Source organism: Homalodisca vitripennis, chromosome 2 (assembly GCF_021130785.1).
Source record: "Homalodisca vitripennis isolate AUS2020 chromosome 2, UT_GWSS_2.1, whole genome shotgun sequence".
In the NCBI taxonomy this organism is placed as follows: Eukaryota; Metazoa; Arthropoda; class Insecta; order Hemiptera; family Cicadellidae; genus Homalodisca; species Homalodisca vitripennis.
The window spans coordinates 98861733-98877763 of record NC_060208.1 but is presented as its reverse complement, the minus strand read 5'-3'; the positions used below and the strand labels follow the sequence as shown (position 1 = coordinate 98877763).

General features: G+C 35.8%; 1 protein-coding gene across 1 annotated transcript in view; it reads right to left on the bottom strand.

Moving 5' to 3' along the window:
- Positions 1-16031, bottom strand: part of LOC124354412 (suppressor of cytokine signaling 2-like) — a 91467-nt gene that overhangs the window by 55801 nt on the left and 19635 nt on the right. The window lies entirely within an intron of this gene.

The following is a 16031-nucleotide window of genomic DNA, read 5'->3' as shown; positions in this document are numbered from 1 at the left end:
ACATCAGTTTCACTTTCACTTCAAGTTTCAAATTTTACTTACCTGCGATAGAGCCGTACGAAAACGGCGCCACTGCATTAAAACAGCAAAATCTGCTTAATGTTTATCTCATACCAACCTCATCTAACGTCAGGTTGTATAACTTCTTTAACAATATCTCGTTACAATACTCCTCCATTTTACCATTTCCGCTGATCAGCTAAAGATTTATGTAATCGTAAAGAATGCATTACCACACTAGATGTGTAATTAGGTCATACCGAGAGTGGTGGGATAAAAGATTAAGAGATTGACTGCGGCTAACACTAGATTGTATCATAGCAGTGTAGAGCAGCAGTGAAGATGTTAATAAACAATCTACAGCGAAGCATAAACATGTCACAACACGTAACAGGTCTACTGTACGCTCACATGGTTGGGGCCTATGCTGATCGCTTTGAGTTTAAGTCATGATTTGTATCAATTGCTCTATTATGAATTAGACTTTGACGAGTTCATCGACAAACTGATAGTGGGTTTAAAAGTTTTGTGCTTCCATTAACCCTGTGCAAATGGTTTGACACATAAAGAAGAGGATGGTTTTCAAAATCCGATTCATAGTGTTTTATTTTTTGAACACAGAATGATGGAAAATGACAAAAGTTATGTTATCCTTTCATTATAACTGTGTTATAAACACCTAAACCAACTTCTACCTCCATGAACTCTGCCAGATCATGTGCACTACAACACGATGTTTTGGCAATTCGTTATTAAGTTCCCATTTAAACTTAAATCGTAACCTACCCTACATACGAGTCTAGTCCCACACAATAAAATGATCATTATACTCCCAACGACACGAACGAGACAGAGGCGCGCTGCGAAGTGGCAATGAGAATGAAGTCGATGATGTCTAGGCTGGGTCAATAAGAGAGGGATTTCTCCGTATGGCAGAACTCCCCCCCCCCACCTCACCACCTCACAAACCAAACAACCAAGGCTGAGAGAGGAATTTCACTGTTTCGAAGAACCAGCTGGCATACTATCCTTGTCGCCGCCATCGCTCTCCTGCCATTTTAAAACTTGCCATGTTTTTGTTTTTCAAATATTTGTGAAGTGACTACAGTAAACATTTAGCTTTTTTTGTTCCTGGCGCTAGTTCTGACTGTCAAACTCTTTTTGCACGAGAAGCGGTTCCTGAATCGCGCTTACCTTTAGTGTATGATTATATGACGACAGAAGCTCCAGTAAAAGTAAAGATATAAATATTGGAACAAAATTTAGCACTTCCCTGGTGAGAGATCATTATATCATAGGAAATAAAGTAGTCTAGAAAAGATTTAAAAAATTAACTATATCAAGTTTAGAATACAATACACTAGGGTAAAAAGTTGATTACTTTGTCACTAAAACGGTCAACATTTTTTTAATTCTTCGGATTAGAATACTACAGGTATTCCGACTATCTATATGTTTAGCTCTTTTGTATGTTTGACATTCATACATTTTAATTTCTTCCATACACACTACCATAATATACAAGTAAAATGCTACATGGAGAGATAAGAACGCTTTCAACACGATGCGTGGAAGGAACATTGTGTCTATCCCGATGTAAAAGGGTTCCAAACAAACATACAAACAGATGTCTCCGAAACAAGCGGCGAGAAAATCTCGTCTAGACTGTGTTTCCGGTTGAGATAACGTATCCAGTCGACTTCCGTCACCTGTGTGGTTCTAACTGTTAAGATAAGAGCAGACGCTTGCCATCGCGGTTGTGATATGGGAGGGCGAGGCAATAGGTGTAAGGACTTCAAAATAAAATTGAGTAAAAATATCCAAATATAATATAATCGTAGACTATTAATTCAAATTCAGTTAGTTAACACCAGCAATTTTAGGACTTATTTATTTATTATTTATGGAAAAATTTACTCGATCGAGTAATCTGCAATTAATTTATGTTTGTTGAGGAATACAAACATAGAACAGTGCCATCCGAACACAAACACTAGAAAAAGACAATCGATTTACTTCAAAATTTAAATCCCTAAGTGATAAGTTAAAAATAAAGGTGACAGAGGCCATTGATTGATGGCCTTCATTTGCAGGCGTTCAACGATAGCTGGGCCCGACCTTGTTACGTATGGGTAGGAGGAGACGGACGGACAGACAGACCAGAAATACTTCAGGGACACGTGCCACAAGTCAAACATAACCTCAAACTTGTTCATCGATCAAATGGGCATGCCTTACATCATGTGTCCGACTAACGAGAGGTGATAAATCGCACTGCTAATGTCAGACCAATCGTTATTGCCCACATTTTCAAAATTAGGCTAACAAACAAGTGAAACATATTATAACGCACTAGAAGGTTTTATTATATCGCCACCATTTCTGTAATAACAACAATATGAGATCAAATAACCATTGCTGGTCTATAAAATGTATAAGGTAGAAAAATGTCCAGAACGCTAAATTTTTATGACATTTTAATAACAATACAACGTTACGGAACACTCTTCGTGCACGATGTCTCGTGCAATGTCAAAAAAGGAAGAAAATGCTACGTCTACAATCCAAAATGCTATAAACAGATATTAATCTGGACTAGCATTCGTTAGCTACATCTAGAAATTTATTTCTAGTAGCTAAAATATTTTAATTTACTCGTAACGCAATATAATGTCAAAAGTCTAGGGAGAACAATGTCCGATACAGTTCTCAGAAAGGTAAAAGGAGAAACAAAGAAAGCTGGGCCAGAACCAGCTCAGACAGTCTCCGAGAAGTCATAAAAGATTATTGCACTGTCCTAAAGCTCAACCTAACCCTAAACCAAACCGTTCGGCAAGCCGGTGGGCAGGACGAGGCTCAAAACAAGGCACAAAAACGGGTTCCTCATTTTTTGTCCAGGCTTCCTGGAAGAGCATGGCTGCATTCTGCGTCGGCCTTCCAGGAACCCTGCTGGAGCGACTGGAACTGGAGATAATCGTGTCTTTGTGAGGCTGGCTGGAGCACAGGATCGGCCCTGGAGAGGTAAAGTTATTATATGATATAACTCCAGATTACTGGCTGCAATGCTGGAAGCGACCTGGAACCGAAGCCGCTATTCAAGTCTTCAACAACAAACATCACCTACCCTCTTTTCCTGGCAGACTAGATCCTTTCGGAAATTACAATGCCCTGGAAGAGAATCAGAAAATTACAAATTCTATTTATAGAATCTTTATTTAAATTACGCTAATAAACTAGCTAAAGCCTAAATGAAAAATAATAGGGTCTTTAGAGTCAGTTTCGAATAATTTAATAACAAAATGTTTTATAAAGTGGTATACGGTGGGTTCTGTTCGGTTTTTTTCATAATCTGCAAATGTGTTTTAACACCATAATATATTAAGTACCTGATCAATGATAATCACTTTCCCAGACTGCCCAAGCTTCTTCCTCCAGAATCAAGCCCATGGAAGATCCTCTAGAATATGGTAGTGGCGTATCAAGGGAAGGGCCCGGTCCTTCCCCCCTACAATTGTCTTAGATAAACAAAAACTTCCAAGATTTTTATTTCTTAATGCATTTTGTATTCAAGGCAGAACTTTAAATTTATGTTCAATAATAAATCTCAAAATAAACCAAATACGTTAAAAAAATTAAAATAAAGGGCTTAATTCGAGCATCGTAATAACAGATAGGCCTACACATAAAATCACATGTTACTTAATAGTGGCTTTACTCATTGATTTTTGTGTCTATTTTACCATGAGTTAAGTTTAGACATGTTTATTACAAATGATTACGTGATTCGGCGGTATTATCATGAATGATCAATACTCGTAAGGAATGAATAGTGTTTTCCCCTAAAACCCATTCTACAGACTATATAACCAAACAAGCTAAACAAAATAAAATCAAAACTCTCTCGAACCTGAGATTCATATATTCTGAACACAAAAATATAATCTTCGGAAATTGGTAAAACCACAAAAGTACACATCATTGGTGTTTAAGAAACACTTCAAAATAACCAACTAACATGTGTTCTTCTGGAATATTATTTCTTACGTTTTTAAAGTAATAAGAACAAAACTTCAAGAATAATATAATTTAAAAAATAGAAACAAAACAAGTGAATTTTCTAGTTTAAAGATATAAAAAGCGTTTTATTATGTTAAAATAGTTTTAAAGGGGATATAATTTATATAGTTTTTTTCTAAAACAGAGAAATTAGAAATACATTATAAGACTTATCATTTATTCATGGGTTTTGCCGTGAATTACCCCCTCCCCGCACTGACAAATCTCTGTTCAATTTAAGTTTTATGTATAATCTTTTTAACTACTTCGAACTAACAACTGAATCGACATTATAAACCTAAACCTTTGGTTAATTTATTTGTAGGTATGATTGCCAACATATTATTTCCAGGTCATACAGTTTAAAACAAGCCAATTAGAGAAGAACCCTAACATTACTATAGGAAATTAGAATACTTTTTCAGTGCCGAAATTCCTCTTCCCGAGTATCAATGACATAGGATTCGTCGCCTCTCTACAGAAAGATATCGAACTTCCAGTGTGCTTCTTCAGTGTTGAGAGTGGTTTCTTGCCAAAGTGTGTTTCCTCAGGGTCGAACAGAATCCACCTCGCAGCGGATCAAGACGAGCCCACACTCCGTGCCGCAATTCTGTATCACGTGAGTGTATTCTGCAGTCTCTGACATATCATTTCGGCACTGAACATCCAAATCCTCCTTCGTGAGCTGTTTTCTTGACAAAGTATGCTTCACGACCTCTGTATTACCTCCTCTGTGACATTCAGCCTTCTATAAGCTACCACAATTTAAAAACTCTGGACCCGGGACTCGGACAGTGACAGTCAGACTCTCGGTTTTACGAACGTAGAACTCTATCGTACCTCTTCCATTGCAGATAGTTTGTAGGGCTATTCCATCTTTCTGAGTAAGGGCATCCTGAACCCAAGTAATTCACTTCTTGATCCATTACAGTAGAATTGCCACGATTCATTGCAAAACCATCACGTTAAATGGAGACAACTATCACTACAGATATGCCACGTTTATAATAGTACAATCGTCAAATTTGGAAGATGACTACACGTTTAAAATGCACAATTTTTCACTATCATTACAATAAAATCTTGTAATTACATAACTATCACGTAAAAAGTGGCGGATCTATCTGATTAAAATATACAGTTATTAATTAGTAATTAGTTAGTAATTAGATTTGATACGACAGAACGTCATGTTTAATATAAGTAAGCTGGTGTGTCATATTCAATACAGTAGATCACACAAATAAATGCGTATAATACAAAAGTATTACGTTTAACATAACAGAGCTGTCACAATTATATAGAATATATTTAATGTGGTATATTTGTGAAGTATATACAACAGCATGTGTCACTTTTATTAGTGCACATATGTCATATCTAACTGAACAGAGCTGTCACAATTATATAGAATATATTTAATGTGGTATATTTGTGAAGTACATACAACAGCATGTGTCACTTTTATTACTGGACATATGTCATGTCCAACTGAACAAAGCTGTCACAATTATATAGAATATATTTAACGTGGTATATTTGTGAAGTATAGACAACAGCATATGTCACTTTTATTACTGCAGATATGTCATATTGAACTGAGTAGATGTCACGATTATATAGCACATATTTAATGAGGTATATTTATGAAGTATATATTACAGCACGTGTCATTTTTATTACTGCAGATATGCAAATTCAACTGAACGGAAATGTCACCGTTTTACTCGTACATGTTCAAGGTACATTCAGGTAGAAACTACCTTTTGAAGATCTAATTTTACTTCTCGATATAATCCGGGATACCTTAATATGCAAATGACACCGACGCCCTCTATTCATAATTAATCCTTTTTCAAGGAGGGATTTGGAGATATACAGGATTAGAACCACATCAAGTACAATTTGGCTATGGCAGCCGCTTCACCTGAAGAGGGCCGAGAAAACAACATGGATGACACCAACAAAGCCGGATGCAGGTTATTATTTTAATCCGCCATTTAAGCGGGACGCGGATTTCTCGGAACAGATATACATAACAGTTAAATACACCGAGATAATGAAATAGATAAGATTCGCGAGGACGATGGCAATTGTCTTCTTCCTGGAAACTCTACCGATTTGACATTGTTATAATTAAGTTCATTTATAAACGCTTTGATAGTTGTAATTAACTAGTTTTGTTGCTGGTATCTTGCCGGGAATAATAATCAATAAACTTAATTAGTGCGATATTCTACTAAATACAGTATATTAATATATCCGTAATACGTAAACGCTGTAATTTCCTTGCACATGTTATAACTGTGAGTTATAAATCAACCCAGTGTTGCACATGCAGCACTACCAAATTCTGAACATGTTAATAATATACATAACCTTTAAAGTTTCGTTGTTGACACTTCAAGACTACTTCTCGAAACGTCGTGTTACAGTTTTATAACTTATTATGATGGCAAATATCCGTACACCACTGCCCTTATTTGAACGAATTGCGTAGCTATGGTGGAAAGTTAACCCTCACTATAGCCGTCCCGGAACTGCCACGGCAATGGTGGGCGGCGCTTCGCTCTCAACACTCAGTGTAACTTATTGATTATAGTAAATTTTGTAAACTAAAAAGCCTTCGCGGGATCCCAGTTTTTCTGCAAAAATTAGTTGCGCTTATGTTAGGATAAATAGAAGAAGAAATAATATAAAATTTAAAGAACATTTTGATAATTATAGTTTGGTAAACGGACTGTAGGTCCACGTCATAACACTGCCGGAAGCATTTCATACCTACTTCTTAAGGGGTGGACAGTAGGTCCACGGTACCGGCCTGGGACTCACTGTCCGACTCACGGGTTTCTTTTGACGAGGGGTTGATAAGGGATCGTCGTACTCACACTGCAGCACTTGAATGGATGTTTCGAAATCTAAACTCTATATCTGCTAAATAATTTTCAGTACACTACATAAGACAGCTGCAAAAAGAATGAAACGAAATTATATACATAAAATAAAGTCAGGTTAGTTACGCCATTTCTAACTTAAGAATGTCTAACCATTATAGTGTCTACTGGTATAGACAGTATTATACAAACGATGGTCCAATATAAGGAATAACTAATACAAACTTACTGTAGATGTTTATGATTCATTAGGACAATGCCAAATTAATCAGATAGTAATATAATGCTATATGGAATTCGTTAAGATATATTCCCTATTAGTAATCCACTTTATATGTGATAGCTTGAGTAAACTATTGTTAATATTTGCTGCTTTAGCAGTACGCTGTGCGAATGTAGTGGAAGCATCACTGACCAGAGTAAAGAATAAGTACAGGTAGAAAAACTAATGCACAGCCAGATCAGTTTTGAAAAGTAGGACAGTTAGTCCACGCCGACACCTGTGGACTAACTGTCCTACCCTGCAGAAAAGTGACGTCAGCCACCCTCGTCAAACTAGGCGTGGACCTACAGTCCTACAATCTTATAGTTTTTACACTTTCACAATTTATATTCTATGACCACATCAATATTTCACATACATTAACCTCAGTCAAACCATTTGTTTCAATAACGTTATAATAAGCCATAACTACCGGAATAACTGCAAGTAACCTTATAGGAAAAATAAATGTTCAGATATTCTGAATTATGAAATATTTTATAACAAAATCCTGTTTAATATTCATTCAATATTATATCTTCATTTCAAAGTAATGCATTATCTGGGCAAAAATAAACAACATTTTAAATTAAATAAACCACGACATTTTCTTTCCCCAATAAAAGGAAAACAATCAAAATTTAAAATGAGATATTTGTTCGTTAGCCAATACAATAGTAACTATCAATTATGAACACATTAAGAGACCAATTTTCGAAACTTCACGTCCGTATTACTCTTCTAACAACAAAGGTTTTAATAATACTATTACCAATGATAATCTAAATGTAGACGTTTGACTGCGGTTACCACTGAACAAGTACATAGAAACCACCGTGTACCGCACGTACACGGTGGTTTCTATGTCCAGCAGTAAGATAGTGCCGTAAACTGTGTTCCAGTGAGATTTCTGTACCGTATTATATGTTTTCCGAGACTCACTAACTGTTTGCTTTAATCGCAAAATAGATATTTAATATGTGAGAACAATTTTCCACTATCAGTTTGTGGGAAACCATTAGAGAATTTAATTTCTTTTCCAAGAGGCAATTTATTTGCGAGAAGGAAAACTGGTTTCAACTGGAAATAATCGGTTCGGACACTTTAGTATACCAGCAAACAGCTATAGAATGGGTTCTGGTAAAAACGATAACTTCTTGTCAGCTGGTTATAGTCTATTTGTTGTAACCTTCTTTGGCGCTTAGCGTCTTAAACATTCAAGCGACACGCGGGTTCCAAAATCTCCGTGATGTCAAATTATGTTTTTGATAATTTTCTTTACAAATACAGAACATTATAAATTGAATATGGAACGTGACAGCTGTTCTTCTGTTAAACGTGACCGTTTTACCGTATTAAACATAGCTGCTGTTTTAAACGTGACAAGTTTTTTTAAACATATAGTTTTTTATTAGACATGAAGATTCTTCTCCCTCTTAAACGTGACAAATCTGCTCTATTAAAGGTAATAGATCTATATTATTAAATATAACTTTAGATCTCTGCTGATTTAAACCTAACAAATACTACCGTATCGCTCCGTGTAGTTTAAAAGTAAGTTGTTGATCCTACCATCAATTACACGAAATTTGTGGCATTTTTTAAATTATGAAGCCAAGAGGCATCATCTTATTTTTGGCTGATCTAAACCATATCCGTGATAATATTACTAACGCGTGGAATGGGTATGTATATTATCTGTTGGCTGACATTCCAAGTTTGTCGAGAGTCTCAAGAGCCCTGGCAACCCTCAAGAGCCCTGGCAACCCTCAGGGGCCCTGGAAACGCGCAACCCGGCCTACCTGCTTTCACTTTTGTTTCGATGGCGCACACTACACTCTATTATGCAAATTTTCATAGTTCTTATGTTAGGTTAATATTCTTGTAATATTTTAATTCTGCATTTTATGTTTTATGATTACGACATTCCTTACGTTTCTTAGAAATAAAGGGGTCAACGATAACTGTGTATGATGGTGTATGTGCGTTCGGGTGCAAAGGTCGCCTTATACAAATACAAATTGATTATTGATTGAGACATGATTTATATGTAAAACAGTCCATCTTATTACAATTAATTTATACCGCATTAAAAATATGACACAATATATATTGTTAGATAATTAAAGATTTGTAGTTCAAATTGTAAAACTGTGGTTTAGGTTAATATTTTAAAATCATTGCTTGCCTTGCAAGACAAGCTCAACACAAATAGCAAGGTTTTGCTAAATGTTATCCACATGTATACACTTTTAATATAAAACTATTTATCTACATTAACATCCATTACCGACTTAGAAATTCTCCAACCGTATAAAACACATTGTTGTCAAAGAACCCTCTCAGCCGGCTTTTGAAACCCACTGGAGTGGAAGCTGATTTAATAGCATGAGGTAATCTGTTAAATAAGACTGCGCCATCATTTTGTGGTAGTGAGGCGGAAACCTCCAGTCTACAAATTCCAGGTCTAAGGTCCTGTCTACTTCTTGTGCTCGTATTAAACCCAGTTATATACGAGTTCTCTCCAAACTTGGCAAGAAAAGTGGCTTCAAGTATAGAGACGACAAGGTGAGAATAACAATTCCCTAAATGCCTGCTGACATGATTGATCCTTACGTAAACCGACTATATAACATATTATAACTGCCCGTTTCTGGATTGTAAAAAGTCTATTCAGATGGGTTTGAGCTGCCCTACCCCAGATAGCAATACCATAACGAATTCCGCTCTCATAAAAAGCATGGTAACAAAGTTTTAACAAATCAATATTCTTGTAATTAGCCAACTGTCAAAGTAAAAATAATGCGGAGAGATTCTTTCAGGTAAAAAATCGATATATAAATTTCATTTTTATAAATAACAATACCTAGATATTGAGAGTAATTATTCTAATTCAGCAATATAATTAACAATCACCTGTATTGAATTTTCTAATGCGTTCTGAGAGCCAGTCGAAGAGAAAGAGACACAGGAAAACTTTTAAAATTTTGTTTCAAGATTTAGGCTCTAAAGGTACTGGTAAGCCTGACCAAGTGTATCGAATTAGTTTCTTTCAAGCTGTTCAACCCACAATTAATAACCAGGTCATCAGCATAGAAATTTGGGGTTCCCTGCTTGATAACATAATTAATATCACTCACGTATATATTATCCTGTAAAGGTCCCAATACCAAACCCTGAGGCACACCACATACGATCGGCTGGCATGTGAGAGCCAACACACTGGCTTCTATCGTACAAGTAAGATTCAAGCCATCACATGGGTGTTCGCCAACCCGCGAAAACCTATCGTCTTCAGCTTTAGCCTAAGTGTTTAGTGACTGACACTGCCAAAGGCTTTTTTCAGATCAAAAACACCCATAGCATAGAGATGAGCCACATTCGTTACCACCGATACGACTGCGTCAATAGTCGATTTATTTTGTGTGCATGCAAACTGTCTATATTAGATAAGAGGTTGATATTATGTAGGATACTAAATAAAAGGTTCAGAAAATTCGTTCATAAATTTTTCTAAGTGGAGATATTACTGATATAGGTCTATCTATAACTTGATGGTTCAACTTAGGAGCCTTTTATTTCGCACTGGTTTCATCAATGCAAAGTTCATTTTGAATACGCCATGCACCATCTGGAAATGTATTTATTAAAGTTGTAAGTGGTTCACAAGTATGAAGTCTTTTGATTTTGAATTCTTTAGACTTAGTAAAATATCCATTACCTCATCCGCAACAGTACTCAAGGCTTATACTATGAGCTGGAGGAGATCGGCTATAATCAACATTAGAGGCGGTCCTGAGAGGCGGCCTCCCCTGACTTATTACCATCAGAAAAATATGTATTGAACAGTGAACAGATACATTTAGCGTTCGTCACTACACTGTTATTCTCCATTATTTAAATTGATTGGATTTTACTTCCAGACTGATTGTCCCCCTCATTATATTGATTGCTACCCATTATTCTTTCGTCCTGTCAGAATTGGAAATACTTTAATAAATAGGTTCCAGAGGGATTACCCCCTGCAACCCTGCGATAGATTTTATTTTCTTTTCCGTAACATTTAAGGATTGCTTCAGAAGGATTCGATCTTTTTTAGGTCAAGTTTCTTTAATATTTTACTCGATATTATAATACGTTATCCAGGATTTAACTTTTAGAGAAACACGTATACTTTTTTCTCTGTAATCCTCTAGGGCTCTTTAAATAGCGGACAACTGTAGAACGGGTAACTTATCAATGCTATGTGAGGAAGATTCACTACCAATGATTTACTCCATAATTTAATAGTCTTAAATCATAGCCGGAAAGCTCTAGCGAATTTTACCTCTTTCCAAAGTAGAAATTGAAAATAAATCATAAAAAATGTGGAAGAAGCACAGGGCTAGAAAAGGAAGATGGAAAACTTTCGAGTACTTCCAAGACCAAGAGGTCATGTGACGTATGCAAGGCATCATGTTACTTGTTTCCTTGCGGGAGTTGACTGGGAACTGACGGGGGATGCAACTTGTCGGAAGGACATTCAAGCCTCCAGTTCTTGTCTTCTCTCCCTCAAGTGCGTATCATCCGTGCGAACACAAGTCAACCCAAACAAAACCTCCCAGATCTTCATCTCCGAGTGGTCGTGTTACTGCACTATGCAACGAGGGGGGATCCGCCATTTAATGCCTTTCTCGGAAATCTAACGACAAGAATGTCCAGTTAGACTATCGCGTCGATGCGGTTAAAACGGATGGACTGTAGCCTTGTAAACCTTAAGTATACTAGAGAACGTACCAACGAAACGATAATTGAGGAGTTAACATCAGAGAAAGGGACATACTGTTCTCTGCAACCGGTAACTTTCCCTTCAGCCTTTCCCAACACATTCACTTCTCGGTTTCCACGAAGATGGTCTGGCCCGAATGAGCTTTGGTCAATTTCAATTCCTGAGCCATATGTCAATCCTTTAACAAATAAATTGATGTAATATAAATCGTATTTGTGAACACTGTTTTACTAATGGCTCAATAATGTGAAAATAGAGTTTAAATTGTTTAAGTCAAAATTGTATTTAAAAATAGCTAAAAAGATTAGTTATTGTTTAGTTCTACTCATTTATCACAATGAAACTTACAACATTATTCAAAATTAAAGATTTTATTATGCAGGATATATAAATAAGTGTATAAATAATTAATACACACTTATATACGATGTTACCAATATTGGGCTGTGACTTTTGAATCTGAAAGTTCTACGCAAACTAGAAGTTTTCACCCCCTGGTGGGTCATACAATGTAATTATTGTTATATTGTTATTGGTAATTTCGTTCTCTTCTAAATTACGTATTTAAAATTTCAAAAAAATATTTTTTTTTACAGATTTTTCAATCAGTACCGTACTGAAAGCATTAAAATACAATAAACCTAGAAAACCCTAATATAGATTATACTTCGTACAAATTGTATTTAAACATTTTCCCTGATCAAGCTATTTAAAAACGTATACACTATTCCAAAAAGTGTTTTTAATATATAAAAACCGCACTGTACTTTTTACTTTTTAGAAATTTTAGAGCCAAAATTGACTCAGAAAGTAGAGGTAACTAGAAACAATTTTGACAAATCATCCGTGTTTTGGTTTACTCATAGAGCAATATTGACTTTTTAATCACACGGAAAGTCAAGAGTTCAATTACAAGTAAGACTGCATTCAAAGAGCCATATTTACATTTTATTCATACTGAAAGTGGATAAGTTGCTCAGAAGTAAGAGTGCACTCGTGTCGTTACCTGAAAACGATCATGAGTTCTATCTCAACTTTATTCACAAGGAAAATCAAGAGATCAATCGCAAGTAAAGTGCTTTCATAGAGCAACATTGACTTTTTGTTCACACTGCAAGTCGAGAAGTTACAAACAGGTAACAAACAGTGCACTCGTGTCGTTACCATTTACGCATTCAAAGTCCGATTGTATGAATATTCCATATATAGGCTAAGTTATTTCAGTAAACGAGGTTATTTCAAGGGTCATGAATGGGATTTTCTCAAGCACAAAGGCTTAAGTAAATAAAAAAGTTTTATTGTAATTTGATAACACTTTTAACCAATGATAAACCGATGGGTCAGGTCATCGTTGCTGGCGGAATTTTCGAGGAAAACTCCCAACAAAGTTAAGCTAAAAATAATTCTAGTAGCTTGATAAATGCTTTGTATGTATGTATATATATATATATATATATAAGTTATAAACTGATAAGTTAGGTGAATACATGATTACCGTTACATAGAAAACATACAATGCTATTTAGTGTGACATAAAATGTCACGTGCTCTCGAGGAATCGAGACTAATTTACAGGTTGTAAAGTGGTCGATCTTGGTTAATCAAGACAAAACCTTGCCTCGGTTGAAGCCAAGACAAGTTACCCACTCCGCCTTCTTTCTAGTAGTACATTCTCTGGAACTTTTCAAAAATGTAGATATGAATTCGTTATATTTATAAAATTACAGAAGGTAGTCTTACCAATCATTTGAAGATTTAGTTTTGCATATGTGTTCTCATATTTTCCATAACGTAATAAGACAACATAATATCAGTTCAATATGTGAATGTAGAAGAGAAACAATGTCTAAACAAAGATGGCAATTAATCTAAAATAACACTGCATTGTGTGGGCCTTTTGTGCAGACAGAATATAAATCCTCTAGTGTTTTAATGTGTTCGGAAAAAGTGATGATGGATTTGATCAGAATTAATTAATTTTAATTGAAGTGCTTCATGGCTGAAAGCATCAACTCAGATTTGATCACCGATTCCGCGAAAGCTGCCCTCCCTCACAGCAAACAATCACATCTCTTTCCTCACTCTCAATTTTTCACCATCAACCCGCCTCCTCCCACACTCACTACACCTTTGTTCACGTTTACCTTTTACCTGGTAGAGAACTACTTTCACTATTAACAAAGAATGTTATATTAATTACTGTCTCCCTGATCGTACAGTTAAACCGTATCTTGCTTTGATATGTCGATACGAATACGTGCATCCGAACCAATAAGAGAGCGGATAAAGCGTTTCCAGATATCTCAGGTGTAAAGTTATTGCGATCAGAGTATAGTAAACAGACTAATAGACTTTGGCTATAGATTACCTTTACAGGCACACAAAAATATATTACAGTTTGCTATGTAGTAGTGAAGTAATGTCTCAAATAACGAAAGACGGAAAGTTGCATTAATTATATTTTCCATAATAGCCCATTTAATCCATTTAATTTGTGAGTTCAGTTACATGTGCAAGCCGATAACAGGGCATCTACAGCGTAGCTAGTTTGTGCATCTTCAGGTACAAAGTTGGCGTGGTCAGGGTATAGTAAAATGGTACTTTGTAATTAAATGGTAAACGCCCTATACATCTAAAAGTTAATTTTATTAAGTTCATTGTTACGTCACGTTTATTTAGTTATGAAGTTATAATACAATTCAGTCAATTTACGAGCATGAACACGGTCGACGACAATCCGTAAACCTGTAGGGGCCACGGTTCACAGAATTGAGTGTAATATCTTAAACCGTGGCCTCCTCGCCGCAGATGTTTATGGCACTTAAAGCAGCGCGATTATAAAGCAATGATAGCAGTTATGCATATAGAGTGAGCAGGAGTGGCTCCTAGTTATCATTAAATGTCATACTACTTTATATATTCTTTGAACTTAGTACCTAATACAACATGAAGGGAATAAAAATTTATAATCTTTTTAAGATGTGAAAAAATTTTCATTCCATCCATGAATTCTCATTTCTATATATTTCGAGTTAATAACGAATTAAGTTTATTATAAAACTAAAAGTAACTGAGTAAATAGGCACTGATTTGACTGATGAATTATATTCACAACATGTAATACGCACTACTACTTCAAGCTTTTTATAAGCACAGTGTGTATGATTACAGTTTTTCTAATTTATATAAAGTGCAGAAAGTTAAAAATCAGTGTCTTTAATTTTTATCATTATAGTGTTTTGATTACGTGTTTATAGTCGTATATTTTAGACTCATGTATCGACTACTATTTCAATCATTTGGTTCACATTGCGTCAAATAATTACTAACGATTGGAGATTTTGAAATATTTAGGCTTTGATGTGGAGAGCCGTTCATCTTGAATCAACAGGTGTTTCACTGAAACTGCCAGTTAAACTATTCGCTTATAGTGGTGAAGTGTATTGTGATTGGCTAAAAGCTAACCAATTAACGATCAATATTATCATGAGCTCTTTATAACAGCCGGTCAGTTTGCAATATGACGTCACAATTAGAGCACTGAAGTCAGACATCGAAAGATTCGTAATAATCAGGTGACACGCATGTCTATTAGTTTTACTATGAAGCCACGCTGAGACTAGTCTGGGAGTCGGATCACACTGAGAACGTAGTTCCCGCGAGTCTCCTATCTTTTCAGTTTTATGGATTCTTTGCTTTTGTGTCTCTATAAACGATCATCACGTGGTAGAGTTTGAAACATTATTTTTATTTCCCGCATAACACACTTAGGTATGGTTTAAATGACTATTAACCAACTATTACCCCATCTAAAGCGCTATCTGAATATCATAAGAACCTCATAAGCTATGTACCCTTCCAACCTTGATAGCGGGAGCAAAGAGGTAATTGGGCGGAAAATTCAATATAAAAAACAACAGCACACAGCGCTAGAAGACGACGAATAAGGATGGAGGAACGACTGAAATCGTCGGAGGTATCAATTACGAAACGTTGAGCCGTGTTCCGCGGGGTCGCTGCGCCAAAATTGCTGAGGCGGAACGACCCCGTG